This window comes from Pristiophorus japonicus, chromosome 6 (genome assembly GCF_044704955.1).
Source record: "Pristiophorus japonicus isolate sPriJap1 chromosome 6, sPriJap1.hap1, whole genome shotgun sequence".
Classification (NCBI taxonomy): Eukaryota; Metazoa; Chordata; class Chondrichthyes; family Pristiophoridae; genus Pristiophorus; species Pristiophorus japonicus.
This window is the reverse complement of record NC_091982.1, coordinates 248,368,782-248,385,474: the sequence shown is the minus strand read 5'-3', so window position 1 is coordinate 248,385,474 and position 16,693 is coordinate 248,368,782.

The following is a 16,693-nucleotide window of genomic DNA, read 5'->3' as shown; positions in this document are numbered from 1 at the left end:
TGACAGCATGGAAGAGCTGAGCAGAGAATCACTGCTTCCACCACCAGATGACCCTTCACAACCCATTATTGCTTGACCTCTGAATCCACGCACCCTCCCATCCCTGCCCCCCCACCCCCCCCGCCCCTCACCCAGCCCCCTCCTCTACTCTGACTAGAGGTGATCCAAAACTCGGGCTCACCGTAGACTAACTCGCACTGAGTCCCACTTACCCATCACCCCTGTGCTCGCTGACCGATATTGGGGCCCGGTTAAGCAACACCTTGCTTTCAAAATTCTCATCCTTGTTTTCAAATCCCTCCATGGTCTCGCCCCTCCCTATCTCTGTAATACCCTCCAGCCCCACAACCCCCCGAGATGTCTGCACTCCTCTAACTCTGCCTTCTTGAGCATCCCTGATTATAATCGCTCAACCATCGGTGGCCGTGCCTTCTGTTGCCTGGGCTCTAAGCTCTGGAATTCCCTCCCTATATCACTCTGCCTCTCTATCTCTCTCTCCTCCCTTAAGATGCTCCTTAAAATCTACTTCTTTGACCAAGCTTTTGCTCACCTGCGCTAATTTCTCCTTATGTGGTTCGGAGTCAAATATTTTGTCTCATAATACTCCTGTAAAGAGCGTCTTGGGGCGTATCACTACATTAAAGATACTATATAAATACAAGTTGTTGTTCTGGACTCTCCTCACTAGAGGGAATAGTTTCTCTCTATCTACCCAATCTTTAATCATTTTAAACGCATCAACTAGACCACGCCTTAATCTCCTATACCCGAGGGAATTCAAGCCTAGTCTGTACAACCTGTCCTCATAATTTAACCCTTTTAGCCCCAGTATAATTCCGTGCTCACAGCCAGGGTTTTGGGAGCCTGCTGAGCATGTCAGCATTTAGTGATGAAAAGAGTGTTTGAAGACCAGGCCCTCAAATCTACCACCAAGCTCATGGTCTACAGGGCTGTCGTAATACCCGCCCTCCTGTATGGATCTGAGGCATGGACGATGTATAGAAGGCACCTCAAGTCGCTGGAGATATATCACCATTGATGTCTCCGCAATACCCTGCAAATCCCCTGGGAGGACACCACAACAACATCAGTGTCCTCGACCAGGCTAACATCCCCAGTATTGAAGCACTGACCACACTCGATCAGCTTCGCTGGGCAGGCCACATAGTACTCATGCCAGATACAAGACTCCCTAAGCAAATGCTTTATGCGGAGCTCCTTCATGGTAAACGAGCCAAAGGAGGACAGCGGAAACGTTATAAAGACACCCTCAAAGTCTCCCTGATAAATTGCGACATCACCACTGACACCTGGGAGACCCTGGCCGCAGATCGCCCGAGGTGGAGAAAGTACATCCGGGAGGGCGTTGAGCTCTTCGAGTCTCAATGCAAAGAGCATGAAGAGGTCAAGAGCGGAAGGAGCGCGCAGCAAACCAGCCCCACCGACCCCTTCCCTCGACAAATGTCTGTCCCACCTGTAACAGGGTCTGTAGCTCTCATATCGAACTGTTCAGCCATCAGAGAACTCACTTTGGGAGTGGAAGCAAGTCCTCCTCAATTCCGAGGGACTGCCTATGATGATTTAGTGAGACAAAGCAACATAACCAACCTCCCTCCACCCGGTGCATCCCCATTACACTCCTGATTCCAGTGGCTAAATAATCAATATGTTACACTCTCCCTCTTCAGGTGCTCTCAGCGCCATTGGCTTGGCTCAGGCTTCAGGCTTCCCACCACACCACCCATCGGCAATGGCGACTGGGCGTCCTGCGGCGACTGGGCGACTGGGCCTCCGGGCTATGCCTGCTGCGGCGACTGGGCGACTGGGCCTCCTGCGGCGACTGGAACTCCCAACTGGGCCTCTGGCAGCAACTGGGGTGCTGGGCCTCCCGACTGGGCCTCCTGTGGTGACTGGGCGGCTGGGCCTCCTGTGGCGACTGGGCCTCCCGACTGGGCCTCCTGCGGTGACTGGACGACTGAACGACTGGGCCTCCTGCGGCGACTGGGCAGCTGGGCCTACCGACTGGGCCTCTGGTGGCGATTAGGCAGCTGGACCTCTTGCGGCGACTGGAACTCCCGACTGGGCCTCCTGCGGCAACTGAGCAACTGGACCACCCAGTTGGGCCTCCTGAGATGACTGGGCCTGGCTATCGGGCCTCCATCCCCCCTCCAGCGGTGATCGGAACACCTCCAGCGACAGCAGATGGGCCTCTCCTCCACGGCGGAGTCTGGGCCTCCTCGACGAAAGCTGGACCTCCCGCGGCGACAGGCGACCTCCTCCTCAACGGCGACCGGGTCGGCTGGCCTCCCCCCCTCCTTCAGCGACGACTGGAGCTCTCCTTCCCCACTGGTGACCTGGTCTCCTCTCTTCCTCCAGCACGTGGTGAGTACCGTGACTGTGACTCCCCTACCTTCCCACTCTGAACCCCAGTGATCTACTGATCCTCCCAATGCCTGCCCCCAACCAAGCCTCAGACCACCTACCATCAAGGGCGCTACCCAACGCCGAGCATGCGGCCAACATCTCGCCGTAGGCAACTAGGACCATATAGCAGTGCCTGGTCTCCAGTCATCTTGGACCCCCTTGCCACTGGACCAAGACCTTGCTCAGCTAAGCCCGTGTGGTTGCCGGTGTGCAACGACCACCCCACGTTAAAAGAACTCACGCACAGACATCTTCCACTCCTCTAACATGAAGTTCAGGACCTGGAACGTCAGGACCCTCATGGACAACTCCAACAGCGACAGGCCGGAACGCCGCACCGCCATAGTTGCCCGGGAACTTAGACGCTTTGATATCGACATCGCCGACATCGTGAGACCCGGCAGTCAGGGAAAGACCAGCTCAAGGAACAAGGTGGCAAGGTGGAGGTTACACCACCTTCTGGAACGGGAAACCAGAGGAAGAACGTCGCCTCCACGGAGTCGGCTTCACCATCAAAAATGAGCTGATTGACCGCCTCAAAGACTCCCCCTGCGGGGCTAATGAACGCCTTATGACTCTTCGACTCACCCTATCCCGGAACCAGTGTGCCACAGTCATAAGTGCATACTCCCTAACACTCGATGCAACAGATGAGGCCAAAGAGGGTTTTTACTCCAACCTTGAAAAATCCCTGTCCTGCATCCCAGTGGGCGACAAACTGATCCTCCTCAGTGACTTCAACGCCAGGGTCGGCAAGGATACAGACCTCTGGGGAGGCATGATTGGCAGAGAGGGGGTAGGGAAAGCCAACTCCAGCGGTACCCTGCTCCTGACAAAATGTCTAGAACATGAACTTGTCATCACCAACACCTTGTTCCGCCAGAGGGACAAATACAAGGCACCGTGGCAACACCCTCGCTCCAAACACTGGCACCTGCTCGACTATGTCATCGTCCGAGCCAGGATGTGCGCATCACCAGCCATGACAGGAGTTGACGACTGCTGGACGCACCACTGCCTAATCCGATCCATCATTGACATGAACATACCCCAAAGCGGAGGGGGCAGCAGAAGCAGTGCCGCAAAAAAGCCAATGCCGGGGCACTTAAGGACCCAGCTAAGAGAGCCCTATACAGTAAGTGCCTCACAGCTAACCTGGCATGCCTTGATGACCCCCGAGACGCAGAATGCCCACAGCGCTTGGTCTGCCCTCCAGTGCCTGCATAGAGATGCTCGGTCACTCAACCAGAAACACCAGGACTAATTTGATGAGAATGATCAGAAAATTCAAGAGCTAATAGATCACAAGTGCAGGGCATTTCTGAGCCTTAAACAACAACACAACTCGGGAGCAGCAAAGCAGCATTACAGATGGCTCAAAGCTGAGGTCCAATGAAAAACCCGGGACCTAAAGAACAGGTGGTGGATGGAAAAAACACAGGAGATACAGCAGCTGGCCGACAGCCATGATGTGCGAGGATTCTTCATCGCAGTCAAGGCCAACTACGACCTAAACACCCAAGGCCCCACCCCACTGCTGGCCAAGAATGGGGAAACACTCATCAATGACACCGAGGCTGTCAGGGCCCGCTGGAAGGAGCACTTCGAAGATCTCCTCAATCGAGACTCTGCCTTTGACTCGAGTGTTCTCAACTCCATTCCGCAGCATGCTACCCACTACCACCTCAGTAAGACCCCAACACTACATGAGGTAGAAAAAGCCATCAGACAGCTAAAAAACAACAAGGCTACGGGAGCAGATGGAATCCCTGCTGAGGCACTGAAGTATGGCGGAAAGGCTCTGTTGGCGCAAATGCATGACCTCATCTCTCTCACCTGGAGGGAGGAGAGCATGCTGGGAGATCTTAGAGATGCAGTGATCGTGACCATCTTTAAAAAAGGGGACAAGTCCGACTGCGGCAACTACAGAGGGTGGGTGGGGTGGCTTGACCCATCCACCTCCACGGAGGTGTGTGGGGGACCTGACCCATCCACCTCCATGGCACGAACCTGGTATTGCAGTACTTCCAGGAACGGTGCAGTGGCTCTAGGCCTTTTGGCTAAGAGCATTGGCGCAGAGTGATCCTTGAATGGGCCCAAGGTGACCTCTGGCGTTTGTGATTTGACAAAGAATTGGAACGATTGGCTACGAATTTAAAAAAAAAAAAACTACAGAGGAATCTCCCTGCTATCAGCCACTGGGAAAGTCGTCGCTAGAGTCCTCCTCAACCGTCTTCTACCTGTGACCAAGGAGCTCCTGCCGGAGTCGCAGTGTGGATTGCATCCCCTACGGGGCACAATGGACATGATTTTTGCAGCGCGACAGCTGCAGGGAAAATGCAGGAAACAGCCCTTATACATGGCCTTCTTCGACCTTACAAAGGCCTTTGACACGGTCAACCGCGAGGTCTATGGACCATCCTCCTCCATTTCGGATGCCCCCAAAAGTACGTCACCATCCTCTGCCTGCTCCACGATGACATGCAGGCCATGGTGCTAACCAATGGATCCATCGCAGACCCAATCCACATCCGGACCGGGGTCAAGCAGGGCTGTGTCATCGCCCCAACCCTCTTCTCAATCTTCCTCGCTGCCATGCTCCGCCTCCAGCCGACAAGCTCCCCGCTGGAGTGGAACTAAACTACAGAACCAATGGGAACCTGTTCAACCTTCGCCGTCTGCAGGCCATGTCCAAGACCACCCCAACCTCTGTTGTCGACGTACAGTACGCGGACAACGCCTGCATCAGCGCACATACAGAGGCTGAACTCCAAGACATAGTCAAAGTACTTACTGAGGCGTACGAAAGCATGGGCCTTACGCTAAACATCAGTAAGACAAAGGCCCTCCACCAGCTTGTCCTCGCAGCACAGCACTGCCCCCCAATCATCAAGATCCATGGCATGTCCCTGGACAACGTGGACCACTTCCCTTATCTCGGGAGCCTCCTATCAACAAGAGCAGGCATTGACGACAAGATCCAACACCGCCACCAGTGCACCAGTGCAGCCTTTGACCACCTGAGGAAAAGAATGCTTGAAGAACAGGCCCTCAACACTGTCACCAAGCTCGTGGTCTACAGGGCTGTAGTAATACCCGCCCTCCTGTCTGGCTCAGAAACATGGACCATGTACAGTAGACACTTCCAGTCGCTGGAGGAATACCACCAACGATGTCTCCGCAAGATCCTACAAATCCCCTGGGAGGACAGACGCACAAACGTTAGCGTCTTCGACCAGGCCAACATCCCCAGCATTGAAGCACTGACCACACTTGATCAGCTCCACTGGGCAGGCCACATAGTTTGCATGCCAGACATGAGACTCCTAAAGCAAGCACTCTACTTGGAACTCCTTCACGGCAAACGAGCCAAAGATGGGCAGCGGAAACGTTACAAGGACACCCTCAAAGCCTCCCTGATAAAGTGCAACATTCCCACTGATACCTGGGAGTCCCTGGCCAAAGACCACCCTAAGTGGAGGAAGTGCATCCGGGAGGGCGCTGAGCACCTCGAGTCTCGTCGCTGAGAGTATGCAGAAATCAAGCGCAGGCAGCGGAAAGAACGTGCGGCAAACCAGTCCCACCCACACCTTCCCTCAACAACTATCTGTCCCACCTGTGCCAGAGAATGTGGTTCTCGTATTGGACTGCACAGCCACCTAAAGACTCATGTTAAGATTCCGAGGGACTGCCTATGATGATGATGATAGCTTGGATTATTGCTGCTGTTTGGTAGAACTCGTGACAATGGGATGGGGCGGGGGAGGGAGGTAAGTGAAAGGAGAAGCGGAAGAAAGGGAATACGGGAGGAGAGGAGTAGTCGAAGGCAAGGGAAGGAGAAGTGAGGGAGAAGTGAGAGGAAGGGATGGGGAGAGAAAGCAGTGGGAAGAGGAAGAGGGAAGGGAGCAGATGGGAGTGGGGAGGGGCAGGAGGAAGGGAAGGTAAGGCACAAGAGAGAATGTGAGTTGGAGGGGGTCCTGGAGAGGAAAAAGGAGGAAAGCAAGGGAAAAGGAAGGAAGGAGAGAAAGAGGAGGGCAAGGGAAGAGGAGGGAAGGTAATCGAAGGCGGAAGGCACTGGATGTGAAGGGAAAAGGAGGGGAGGGGAAAGGAAGGAAAGCAGGAGAAAATGCATTTTAGGGGGGAAGGAATACAAGAGGGGTGGGGGTAGAATGCACAGCAATGGGGACATGGATGGGAAAGAGAGAGTGAAGATGGGGGAGAGTGCCTGCTTGAATAGGGGAGAGCGGATGAAGAGCACCAAGATAATTCGGCTGGAGGAGAAGTGTTCCAATTTGGATTGACAAGAGGGAGAATAGGAGCTGGGAGGGTTGGAGAAGAGAGTTTCTCTGAAAGGGCAAGGAGTTACATGAGGTGCTTGGTCTGCGAACTGGATATGGAGCAGGTAGAACATTTTTGTGAATCGGATCGGCTGTGGCAGAGTGAATGTGGAAGTAGCCTTGGGGTAAATGATCCTGGTGAAAAGCCAAATGCCACTTTGTCCTTCCTTGTTTAATACTTCACAATTATTAGATTTTTTAATCTAACCAAGGAAAAAGAAAGCTACATTTGGATTTTTAAATGTTTTAAAAATTTGAATATTTACCGTGAAAATAATACCTCTAGTTACTTTTATGTACTTTAATACTTCACAATTAATCGTTCTTTAATTTAAAGTTAACTAGAGTGCATCACTTTGATTTCTCCTCGCTCCAGAAATGCACCACCAATTTTGTGACTTCCACATTTACATATTCTCTATTTACATGCTTAGCTGTTCATGTCAGCCGTGGCTCAGTGGGTCACACCCTCGCCTCCGAGCAAGGAGATTGTGGGTTCATTCTCCGCTCCAGAGACTTCAGCACTAAATCCAAGCTGACACTCCAGTGCAGTACTGAGGGAGCGCTGCACTGTTGGAGGTGCTGTCTTTCGGATGAGACGTTAAACTGAGGCCCCGTCTGCTCCCTCAGGTGGACTTAAAAGATTCCACAGCACTATTTCGAAGAAACGCAAAGGAGTTATTCCCGGTGCCCTGGCAAATATTTATCCCTCAATCTACATAACAAAAACAGATTTTCTGGTCGTTATCACATCGAAACCGTATTGATAGAAAAAAAATTATAGAAGTACTTGAAAGCTTAGTAAAAAAATGTAACATAATAAAAACAATGTGGGAGCTTGCTGTGCGCAAATTGGCTGCCGCGTTTCCCATATTACAACAGTGACTAGACTTCAAAAAGTACTTCATCATAGGCACTCCCTCGAAATCGAGGAAGACTTGCTTCCACTCTAAAAGTGAGTTCTCAGGTGACTGAACAGTCCAATACGGAAATTACAGTCTCTGTCACAGGTGGGAGAGACAGTCGTTGGAAGAAAGGGTGTGTTATGTATGTATGTAGACCGTAGCCAAATGTAAGACTTGCCACTAGGGGGCACAGCTGTGCACCCTGGGGCAAGCAGGTATAAAAGGTGATTCACCATGCTGCTTCCTCACTTTAGAGTCTGAATAAAGAGACCAAGGTCACAACAGTTTGAGCTTGCGATATAGTCCTGTGAATTTAGTCTGAACATAACAAATTGGCGACGAGTAACGAATCACGAACTTTCACGCGGGAATGGCTGCCGTGGGTTTTCTTGAGAGATTTGTTGAGGGTGATGATTGGGAAGCCTTCGTTGAGCACCTCGACCAGTACTTTGTGGCCAAGGAATTGGACAAGGCTGAGACGGTGACCAAGTGCAGGGTGATTCTCCTCACCGTATGTGGGTCATCGGTATATGGCCTCCTTAAAAATTTGCTAGCACCGGTCAGAATAATGAACAAATCTTACGCAGAGCTGTGTATGCTGGCTAAGGAACATGTCAAACCAAAGGAGGGCATCCTGTTGGCCAGGTACCGCCTTTACACGCACTGTCGCTCCGAGGGCCAGAACGTGGCGAGTTTTGTCGCCGACTTAAGATGCCTTGCGGGGCAGTGCTACTTTGCAGGATCCTTGGGGGAAATGTTGCGGGACTCTTTCGTGCTTGGAATTGGCCACGAGGTCATCCGTCGCAAACTGCTGTCTGCTGAATCCCTGGATCTGAGCAAGGCCACCATGATAACCCAAGCCTTCATATTCACGAGTGATAACACGAAACAGATATCTTCACAGAATCAAAGCTCACTGGCGAGCACCATGCACAAAATAATGTTTGCAGCAGACAGAACGGCACAGGCAGCGCCCACCCGATTACAGAGGCCAGACCTAGGCCTAGAGTGACTCAGAGTCCGCTGTGGGGTAAGAATGCATATCCATTAGCACCATGTTGGCACTGTGGGGGCAGCCATAGAGCTTATCAATGTAGATTCAAGTCCTATGTGCAAGGGCTGTGGAACAATGGGGCACCTCCAGCGAATGTGCAAACGATCTCTGACTCACCACGTGGCAGAGTCAGGAGAGGACGACCGATCCAGCGAGGATCATGATGAATGAGCAGAAGAGGGAACTGAACCTGAGGATAGAGAGGAAGTATATAGGATACACAACTTCACCACCAAAAGCTCTCCGATAATGTTAAAAGTTGAACTTAACGGCACTCCATGGAACTAGACACAGGGGCGAGTCAGTCTTTTATGAGCCAGAAGGCATTCGAGAGGCTGTAGAGCGACTAAGCACAGCGACCCGAGCTGATCCCGATTCAGGCAAAGCTGCGCACCTACACCAAGGAACTGATATCAGTTATTGGTAGTGCAGACATAAGAGTATTCCATGAGAGAGCAGTGCACGAATTACCACTGTGGATTGTCTCAGGTGATGGGCCAACGCTGCTTGGCAGGAGGTGGATGGGGAAGATCCGATGGAACTGGGAAGACCTCTGCGTACCTTCTCCGGCGAACGAGGCCCCCCTTTCCCAAAGGCCGAGCAAACCCCCACTTCCAGCTGAACCAGGCATCGAAGTGCAGGTCCATTTGCAGATCCCCGAGGCTCAGGCCGCTCATCACAACCACGAGGTGGTAAAGTTCAACCGAGCAGCGGTACAGGCGCGGTATCCATCACCCGAAGCCGACGACCCTTTTGCGATGATGGAAGAGGCTCCAGGTCGACCATGCGGAATGGGACTCCGGCCGAAACGATCCGAATGCGTCTTCCCGACGCCAGAGGAAAAATACCTGGGGAGGAAGATCACAGCAGTTGGCATCACGGACACGGATGAGAGGGCGCCCAGACCACAGGACGAGAGAGCGTCCAGACCACGGGATGAGAGAGCGTCCAGGCTATGGGACAAGAGTGCGTCCAGACCACAGGACGAGAGAGCGTCCAGACCACGGGATGAGAGAGCGTCCAGGCTATGGGACAAGAGTGCGTCCAGACCACAGGACGAGAGAGCGTCCAGACCACAGGACGAGAGAGTGTCCAGACCACGGGATGAGAGAGCGTCCAGGCTATGGGACAAGAGTGCGTCCAGACCACAGGACGAGAGAGCGTCCAGACCACGGGACGAGAGAGCATCCAGACCACAGAAGGTTGCCACAACGGAACGGAGGAATGTGTCGCCCAGCAAGAAAGAGGACTGGGTTTGGGGCAAAGGTAAAGGGGCGGTCGCGGTGAAGGCCAGGAACCCACCACGCTCAAATAAATTGTGTGCACCATGAAACCCTTGCGAGCGGTCCTTCGTGGCCAATGATGTACCATTGTATGGGGTCGGGGGTACCTTACAACAAGCCAAAGTAGCGGGCGAACACCAACTGGTCGTATATGTATCCGACAAAGTACTTGTAGCAAGTGAAATGTTACCGCACGGGGTCGGGAGTGTTGTGCAGCAAGCAAAAGTAGCGGGCGAGCCCCAAACGATTGAACATGTATCAAATAAGTTAAACAAAGCAGCAGCCTGTGTTCACGGGATTAAAGCGACGCACCAAAGAGTGTCCCAATATGTGCTCGAGTCAGACAAGCTGTTCATCCCACAAGCTTGGGAGAGCTGAGGCACCATTATCGATGTGTTGTTTCGAGAATGTCCAAAACTATTTGTGCACCGTAACATGATCCGCCACGGGCCAGGTATAGAGAGTGGCACCTATGCTCTCAGTTGGCCACCGTTGCCCACCCCGGGGTGGAAACGGCACAGCCTGCAGACCCACCCGCGATCGTGGAAGTGCTAGAAAGCGAGGGGTCAACCGTAACGGCCCCCCAGCTTAGGACCTGGACTAGCCAGGATCCGATGTTACCGCCTGCCAAAGGTGAACTTCTAGACGGGATGTGGCAAGCTATCCGCCAAAGAGACGGTAGACCCATCCCAACGTTGCAAAGCAAGGCAGGGCAGCTACACGCTGCCGGTGGTCCGGGGTCCCCATACTACAGCCCAATGTCCGCGGGGACCACCAGGCCTCCTACCACCACTGAATCTCAAGGCCATTGTGGCCATCCTGGGCTTGCTAGACCTCAGGGTCAATGCCCAAATCACCAAACCTAACACCATGTGTGCCACGGTAGACTCCCTACAGACCCAGCTATCTTGGGTATTACGCAATCACCAGACAGAATCACGCAGAACCGAGCCTTCCGCATGCTGTTAACAGAGAATGCACCATAAGTGCACGGCCCTCTGCCCGACAGCAGAATAAGTGATGTAGACCATGTTCAGGGCCCCAGTTGGGCCGCTAGCACCACATTGGCCAAGGGGGGAATGGAGTGTATGTGATGAAAACGGAGCGTTTGATTGTGAAACCATGTGCCGGGCTAACGAGTAAAGTAGTTGGACAAGACCAAACTGCGAATGACAGATAACCAGGAACCACTGTGAAAGGACCTGGCCCCCAGCGACTCACTAACACGATCAACTTCGCCATCAACCACAAACGTGAACCTACCATGTCAGGACTCCAACCCAGGTGATCGACCCAGGGGTGCGGGGCGCCAGATCATCTCAACTTGCAAATAACTTGCACAATAAGACTTTGGGGGGGCGGGGGGGGAGTGATGTTATATATGTATGTAGACCTTACCCAAATGTAAGACTTGCCACTAGGGGGCACACCTGTGTGTGACATAAGGGTCACCTGTGCACCCTAGGGCAAGCAGGTATAAAAGGTGATTCACCATGCTGCTTCCTCACTCTGGAGTCTGAATAAAGAGACCAAGGTCACAACAGTGTGAGCTTGCGATATAGTCCTGTGAATTTATTCTGAACATAACAGGGTAGGTGGGGAGTCTGGTTTGCCGCACGCTCCTTCCACTGCCTGCGCTTGTTTTCTGCATGCTCTTGGCGACGAGACTCAAGATACTCAGCGCCTTCCCGGATGCTCTTCCTCCACTTAGGGCGGTCTTTGGCCAGGGATTCCCAGGAGCCGGTGGGGATGTTGCACTTTATCAAGGAGGCTTTAAGGGTGTACTTGAAATGTTTCCTCTGCCCACCTGGGGCTCGCTTGACGTGTAGGAGTTCCAAGTAGAGCGCTTGCTTTAGGAGTCTTGTGTCGGGCATGTGGACGATGTGGTCCACCCAATGGAGCTGATTGATTTTGGTCAGTGCTTCGATGCTGGGGATGTTGGCCTGATCGAGAACACTGACGTTGGTGCGTCTGTCCTCCCAGGGGATTTGCAGGATCTTGCGGAGACAGCGTTGGTGGTATTTCTCCAACGATTTGAAGTGTCTGCTAGATATATGTTCCACATACTTAATTGGTATTTGATTGGTTGTAAAGCTCTGTGGGATGTCCGGTGGTCATGAAAGGCACTATATAAATGCAAGTCTTTCTTTTTGTCTTTATGTTTTAGTTGCTTCAGTACGAGCGAAACAATGCTGTGTATCTCTGCAGCTCAAGCTTCAAAGCCTGTCTAACTAGATTTCGGGTCAGGGCTGTTCTTGCTGGACCGCAGTTCCCCAGTTCTAGTTTGGCATGTAAGAAAACGCAGAACCTCTTCCTAGTACTTCCAAACCCACTCCCTCTAATGCTGTCAGACCCCACAACCCTCCCCGCTCATTGTTAAACCCGAGGGTCTCTCTGGCTCCCAGTCCTGCAACACCCACATAATTGCGTACACGTAGGGAAAGGAACCAGTTCATCTTCTCACTTCCCGTGACTGATCACCAGGAGATCAATTTGTAATACACATATTTCAGAAAGTGCACTTGTCTCCGTTACTTGCAGTATTAGGACACTCACTCTCACTACAGTTAAAATTAGATGGCATAGTAGCAATTCAGTCCTGGTCATGTGACTGAATTGTGCAAACCTGTCTTCTGGAAGTGTCTACTATGATACCACTTCTGTCACAAAGAAATCCTTGCTGAGAAGGAATAAACCGCATCTCAAAAACACCACACAAGCACTGCACACAGACACACCACAAACACACCGCACACACACACTCACACACACACCACAAACACACTGCACACACACATTCACACACACCACAAACACACTGCACACACACACACACACACACATGCACAAAACACACACATATATAGTGCAGAATAACACGGGTTTGTCTGTGCTTCAACTATCAGAGAATGTTACTGTAATATTTTGGGCCCAAACCTGCGACCTCGACCACCTAGATCGTCATATCATAGGCAGTCCCTTGAAATCGAGGAAGACTTGCTTCCACTCCAAAAGTGAGTTCTCAGGTGACTGTACAGTCCAATACAGGAATTACAGTCTCTGTCACAGGTGGGACAGACAGTCGTTGAAGGAAAGGGTGGATGGGGCGTCTGGTTTGCCGCATGCGCCTTCCGCTGTCTGCGCTTGTTTTCTGCATGCTCTCGATGAGACTCTGCTCAGCGCCCTCCCGGATGCTCTTCCTCCTCTTAGGGCGGTCTTTGGCCAGGGACTCCCAGGTGCCGGTGGGGATGTTGCACTTTATCAAGGAGGCTTTGAGGGTGTCCTTGAAACGGTTCCTCTGACCACCTGGGACTCGCTTGCCGTGTAGGAGTTCCGAGTAGAGCACTTGCTTTGGGAGTCTTGTGTCGGGCATGCGGACAATGTGGCCCATCCAATGGAGCTGGTCAAGTGTGATCAGTGCTTTGATGCTCAGGATGTTGGCCTGATCACAAAGGCCTTTGACACTGTTGCTACCTAGAAGGACGAGAGCGGCAGGAACATGGAAACACCACCATCTCCGAGTTCACCTCCAAGTCACGCACCATCCTGACTTAGAAATATATCGGCCGTTCCTTCATCGGCCCTGGGTCAAAATCCTGGAACTCCCTCCCCAACAGCACTGTGGGAGCACCTTCACCACACGGACTGCAGCGGTTCAAGAAGGCGGCTCACCACCACCTTCTCAAGGGCAATTAGAGATGGGCAATAAATACTGGCATTGCCAGCAATGCGCACATCCTGTGAATTAATTACAAAAAAATTACTGAGCAAGTTCTGATTCATTATCATGCAGGCAGATGGTATGATAACAGATCAGGGAGGGTTACCCTTCTTCTGACTCCTCTGAAGATAATGAAAGTAAAACCGTTCAGTCCTCGGCAGCTCTCGAGCATATACCGCCAACTAATCACACAACTTCTTGGTGATACTTCAATGTACTACATTACTTACCAACGTCAGTGTTCTCGCTCAGACCAACATCCCCAGCATCAAAGCACTGACCATATTCGACCAGCTCCGTTGGGCGGGCCATATCGTCCGCTTGCCCAACACGAGACTCCCTAAGCAAGCTCTCTACTCGGAGTTCCGACACGGCAAGCGAGCCCCAGGTGGGCAGAGGAAACGTTTCAAGGACATCCTCAAAGCCTCCTTGATAAAGTGCAACATCCCTGGCCCAAGACCGCCCAAAGTGGAAGAAGAGCATCCGGGAGGGCGCTGAGCACCTCGAGTCTGGTCGTCGAGAGCATGCAGAAACCAAACGCAGTCAGCGGAAGGAGCATGTTCCCCACCCACCCTTTCCTTCAACCACTGTCTGTCTCACCTGTGACAGAGACTGTAATTCCTGTATTGGACTGTGCATTCACCTGAGAACTCACTTTTAGAGTGGAAGCAAGTCTTCCTCGATTTCGAGGGACTGCCTATGATGATGACATTATTTACTCACCTTACCAATGTGTTACAGTTGATGAATAAGTCTCACTCTTGCTTGTTCAAATCATCTCATCCACTCAATATGCTTTTCACAAACTCCATCTGTCAGCCATGTCTCAGTGGGCAGCACTCTCGTCTCTGAATCAGAAGGTTATGGGCTCATGTTCCAGAGACTTGAGCATAAAAAAAAATCCAGGCTGGCGTCCATAGCAGTACCAAGGGAATGCTGCACTGTCGGAGATGCCGCCTTCAGGATGAGACGTTCAACCGAGGCCCCGTCTGCTCTCTCATGTGGACGTAAAAGATCCCATGGCACTATTCCGAAGAAGAGCAGTGGAGTTCTCCCTGTGTCCTGGCCAATATTTATCCCTCAATCAATGTTACTAAAACAGATTATTTGGTCATTATTACATTGCAGTTTGTGGGAGTTTGCTATGTGCAAATTGGCTGCCACATTTCCCACATTACAACAGTGACTGCACCAAAAATATTTAATTGGCTGTGAAATGCTTTCGGACATTCGGTGGTCGTTAAAGGCAACATATAAATGCAATCTTCCTTTTAATGGTGTATTGTTACGGTGCAGTTTATGCACATCATAACCCCTTTCCGTACAAGGTCCTTGGAGAAGTGAAAAACCAGAGGGAAAAAGAAACCTTCGGCCAATTTCGGGCAAAACAAGGGAAATTCCATTCTGACCCCAGAAGGTTCAAAAACAAGCTCCAAGAAACCACAACTACCGGGAGATACATTCTCCATATTCACCCACCTTCTATATGTATAGTCATGTAATTACATAGTTTTATACATCTCTACATAGGTGCTGACATTCAAACATCGAGCACATTTCATAATGCAGGGAACCTAGGATAAGTTGGCCTTGAGGAATGGGTATGGACTGCTCTTCGAAAGAGCCGCTGCAGACTCGATGGGCCGAATGACCTCCTTCTGTGCTGTACTGCTCTATGATTCTACTCACATGGTTAACAAAGTAACAATTATTCCGAGGACATTTGTTCGCCCTTTTAAATTTGTGCCGGACATGATATTCCCTTATTTGGCGATATCGGGACCTCAGACAAATTGCCAAACATTGAATTTTAGACAACTATGCTGTATTAGGAAAAATGAATATATCCCCATCCAACCATTGAGCCCCGTGGGACTGCAGTCTGTAACCCCCTCAGTCCAAGCTCTGAGCCCCGTGGGACTGCAGTCTGTAACTCACTCAGATCAAGCACTGACCCCGTGGGACTGCAGTCTGTAACTCACTCAGACCAAGCACTGACCCCGTGGGACTGCAGTCTGTAACTCACTCAGTCCAAGCACTGACCCCATGGGACTGCAGTCTGTAATCCCCTCAGACCAAGCTCTGAGCCCATGGGACTGCAGTCTGTAACCCCCTCAGACCAAGCACTAACCCCGTGGGACTGCAGTCTGTACGGACCCCCAAGTCATGGGGGAGTGGGAGTACAGACTGCAATTTCACAGGGGTCACGTATCATTTGCACCACAATATGGCGTTCATGTTTCAGCACAATTCATACATCTGTATTTATTTTGGTTGCAAATAAATGAAATGCAGGTTTACCAAAACCTTTTTCATTATGTCAATCACTACCTTTTTGTGGAGGGGATGGGGAGAGGGGACAAAAAGGAAAACATTTGAGGGACAATTGGAGGACAGAGGAAAAATGAAAGACCTGCATTTATATAGCACCTTTCATGACCACCGTGTTTTACAGACAATGAAGTACTTTTTGGAGTGTAGTCACTGTTGTAACGTAGGAAACGTGGCAGCCAATTTGCACACAGCAAGCTCCCACACACAGCTATGTGATAAAGACCAGTTAATCTGTTTTTGTTATGTTGATTGAGGGATAAATATTGGCCAAGGACACCGGAAAGAGCTCCCGTGTTCTTTTTCAAAATAGTGCCATGGGATATTTTACATCCACCTGAGAGAGCAGATGGGACTTCAGTTTAATATCGCATTCGAAAGACAGAGCAGCACTCCCTCAGTACTGCCTCAAGTGTGTCAGCCTAGATTTTGGCACTCAAGTCTCGGTAGTGAGACTTGAACCCACAGCCTTCAGAAGCGAGAGTGCTGCCCACTGAGCCAAGGCTGACACATAAGTAGTCTTTCTTTTGGAAGGTTTGTAAGTAACATTTGCAAATAACTTTGAAGATTGTCCTTATTGTTGTGTATCTGTAAAGCATGCACCCCCATGTTCCGCCACCAGGGAGCGCATCCCCTGG